This window comes from Sinocyclocheilus grahami, unplaced genomic scaffold (genome assembly GCF_001515645.1).
Source record: "Sinocyclocheilus grahami isolate Dianchi unplaced genomic scaffold, SAMN03320097.WGS_v1.1 scaffold64.1, whole genome shotgun sequence".
NCBI classification, from domain to species: Eukaryota; Metazoa; Chordata; class Actinopteri; order Cypriniformes; family Cyprinidae; genus Sinocyclocheilus; species Sinocyclocheilus grahami.
Window position 1 is genome coordinate 1,083,862 of NW_015505243.1, and position 3,953 is coordinate 1,087,814.

The following is a 3,953-nucleotide window of genomic DNA, read 5'->3' on the forward strand; positions in this document are numbered from 1 at the left end:
GTTGTGATTGGCCGAATACCTCAAGCGTGTGACGGAAATGTTACGCCCCTACCATACTGTGATGCCATGACCCGGCCGGAGCGACGAGACTAAAACATTAAAACCCATTATAAACGAGGCATTTGTTGCATCCAGTGTGGACATAATTACTGATTATAATGACTTATACTGTCTTTTTACGCGTTGCGTTGCCTCGCGCCGTGTAAACATAAAACCATGTCTGCATTTGTGATCGGAGGAACAACAAACAACAAGCCTACTCTACACTGCTCAAAACTCGTGTTGGAATCATCATTGCGTGATGCCATATCAGTCCTCATCCATCCTCCATAAAATGCACAGCACAAATCTGAATATTTGGGTTGAAGTGTTCTGGAACAGTGTTGTAAATACAACTTAACCACTGATTTCAAGTCGTGTCCTCTTTTGGAAGACCAAACAAAGTAGTTTCGCTTTCACAACGAAACACACAGCGACTCCACAACATGGCAGCGGCGGCAACAACGAGAATAAAAGTTACTCCTTCTTTCTTTGCGTGAACATTTGGGCGGCGTTATGCATCTTCCCACATCATGACGTAGACATGTGGGGGCGTGTTAGAACAAGCTTTTTTAGGAGGGCGTGGTTGGCTCTTAACTTTTATAAAGAATATCTCTTTGGATTTGAGACTTTAGTCTTTGCAACTTTACAGATCTTCTTTATGCACCAAGAGCTTGTAACACTCCAAAGAGAAAGGAAAAATTTTAATTGCATCATATGACCCCTTTAAATATAAGGTGGATATATTTCAGATGCCTTTTTCTTTCAGTCTATGTGAAGTTTTTCTCTTGTTTAATCATCCACTAAGCTAAAATTGTAAGTCTAGTCACATAGAAGTTTGAGGAATCATTTATGTCTGTATTCATTGTTCAAATTCTTAACCTTGAGTATGAGCAATAGTTGGCAAACACTACTATTAATGTATTTCCAGGGGGCATTTATCATAACAAAACAATGTCAGGCTTTGTGACTTAATCCTATTTTATAAGATTATTAATAGCAATGAATGTTATCAAGGTCTTATTAACCATGAAACAACTTTTAAACTTTAAATATTTTATGTAGTGATTTGTAAACTTCACAAGCTTCTTCTAGTTTAAGAAAAATTTGTGAAAAGTGAAGTTTTTGATAAATATGCTGAGCAATTCCTTTATCAAATGTTTGTCTGGGAAGTAGAAGTCTTGGCTCAAAGCTTCTAATTAACTGCTGCGTCTAATTAATCAAGAAAATTGCAGCTCTAGGCTATAACCAATGATTCATAAATGCGCTTTCAGCTAGGGGTACGTAAGAGTCGACTCAAACTTTATGTGAACTGTATTTGGGTCATTTGAGGGAGACCAGTGGCTACATCATGATGGATTGATATGTTGTTGTATTATTAGTGTGCATTGAAGTATCCAGTTTGTTTCTTCTTTTTTGCATAGCTTGTAATTTAACCAATCTAGTTGATTCTTCAAACTTGGCATTCTGTACTATGAATATTGTTAGCTCTTATGACAAATAGCTTTTGCATGTCACTTTGGATAGAAGCATCTGCTGAATGAATAAATTTGATGTTTCAGAGCTATAAATTGAATGTGGAGTGCAGCTCAGATTATTTGGCCTTGGAAGAATTTGATGGGAAATTAGTTCATATTGATATCTCTGACTTTGCAATTGCAGATTTTGTTGTTTTGGCCAGTTCAAGCAAGATATGAAAGATCTTCTGAAATTCGAGAGGAGGTACATGAGATTATATGTTTTTTTTCTTAACAGAAACATCTAAGAAGCAGAACGCCTAATCAGAAACCAATTAGATTGGTTTAATTTCATTGCTACCTAGAAAAAACTGGGATGTTAAACATGACATTATTTTATGAGTGTGTTTTTCAGTCCTGTGCTGATGTATTTCCTATTAAAACAGAAATGAAGATAGAACATATTGAGGACTTTCCATTTTGATTTCCTTTGTGAATTTTCTTGCATACGGCCCACAGTTGGACATGCATGGACAAACATGCATCCAGCCATAAATACAAACATACACATATACTACATGCATGTAACAGAAATTAGGGCTTTAGTGAGGTGCGTGGACACAGATCAGGGGCAGACAGGAGCCATTACTGTGATTAAAAGATTGGATCTGGATCGTGCCGAGAGGCGCTGAACATTTCTGTTATGGAGTCATGATAAACTATTGAAGAATATTATATAGATCTGTCTGAGCTAGTGTCCTGTCCAGCTGGAGAATCATCCCTACCAAAACTGGGGTGCAGTGAAATTTACTACAATTTACACTATTAATTCTGAGAATCAGTTCTATTAGGACAGAATCTGACTTTTTGGTATTTTACATTGTGCCCTATTTTTACAGATTTTTTTAGAGTGTATATTAGGCTACATTCATTATTATTTTATTATTTGTTTGACCTGTTAGAGATGTTAGAAAAGTTTTTATGACAGCCACCATTTATTTGATCATATTTCAACAACAGATTGGTGCACTGATCCGTTAAATCAACCAAAAGTGAAATTGAAGACATTTATAATGCAACAAAAGAGTTTTATTTCAAATAAACACTGCTCTTTTGAACTTTCTATTCTTTTTACTTTTTTGTTGAAAATGTAGCTTTGTCATCACATGAATAAATTCGTTTTTTTAATACATTAAAATAGAAACAGTTCATTTAATTTAAATTCTAATAATATATATATTTTTTAATTTTCCTTAAGAAAATTTGGCATGTACCTGAAATATTTCCAAATGAATCAATATCGAATCAAATCAAAACGTGAAATCTGTGTCAATACCCAGTGCTAGTACCATGGTACTGTCACAGTACTTTTTTTTAAAGGTCCGTTATCTAACACACAACTGATTTATTTAATCAGTTCATTAGTAGAGTGCTCCATGACCTGAATTGGGTGTGTCAGATTTTTTAGACACCTGAAATATGCAGGATTTTGAAAAGTCTCACTGACGGGGGCCGCCACACATAATCAGCGTTAAATGAATTCTTTGCTTCCCCCCTCCTGATCTCTGTATCTCTCCTACTGTGCTTAACTTCATTTGACTAAAACCGCTCTTATCCTCACGGATAATCTGTCAAATGGTTTGTTCATTCATCCATCTATCTGTTGTAAGGACGCCCTACTGCTCACCCACACGCCGAGACCTCGCTTACCTTCTGCGCATTAGCTGACGAAGCATGATCACTGCTCAAGTTTGTCAGTCACTGGGTGAACGGTATTTGAGGCCGAATGACAAATCATGATGAAACCAATGGCAGCCATCTGCATTTGCTCCAGACAAATGATGTAATAGCGCAGATAATTCACTACCGCATTTTGTTGTCAAAGCTTAAAGTCCCCCTGTAGTGAAAATCAAGTTTTTAATGTTGTTTATTTGTCTATGTGGTGTTTTTAATATGCTTTTAGACAAACCATGTGACAATCTATTAATCAACACCATTGCTGAGTATTTTCTCCTTAAAACTGTAGTTTCCCAAAGGCTGACCCAGAAATGCGGTTTGAAACAGCCCTCGGTTTGCTACGTCACAAACCAATAACCAATCACGTCAAGGGATCGATTCCTATCACTAGCATGCAAAATATACCAATACCAGCACAAAACCAAAAATAAATTGGAGCAAAAAACCCATGAAGCTGTGGTTTAATGTGAATTTAGAACCGCTAACTTGCATTAACCCGTGGCAACAGTGTAAAAGTAGCCCAGAGTCAGACGCACCTCTCCCGCATAGGCGTCTGAACTTCACTCGCGTATGCTCGCGGGTGCGAATTAAGAATCCCAAACGGCTGCATTCGAGTCTTCAAGGCATTTTAGGACACAACATCGTCAAGTAAGTAACTTTAACGAATGATACAGTATTCACTGTAGTTGTCCGCTAGTAAAAACACAGATTTATCAGTCA

The 3,953-nt window shown here is 36.9% G+C and overlaps 1 protein-coding gene across 1 annotated transcript in view; it reads left to right on the forward strand.

The window, feature by feature from the left end:
• LOC107584919 (metabotropic glutamate receptor 6-like) overlaps window positions 1–3,953 on the forward strand; it is a 70,314-nt gene that overhangs the window by 31,376 nt on the left and 34,985 nt on the right. The window lies entirely within an intron of this gene.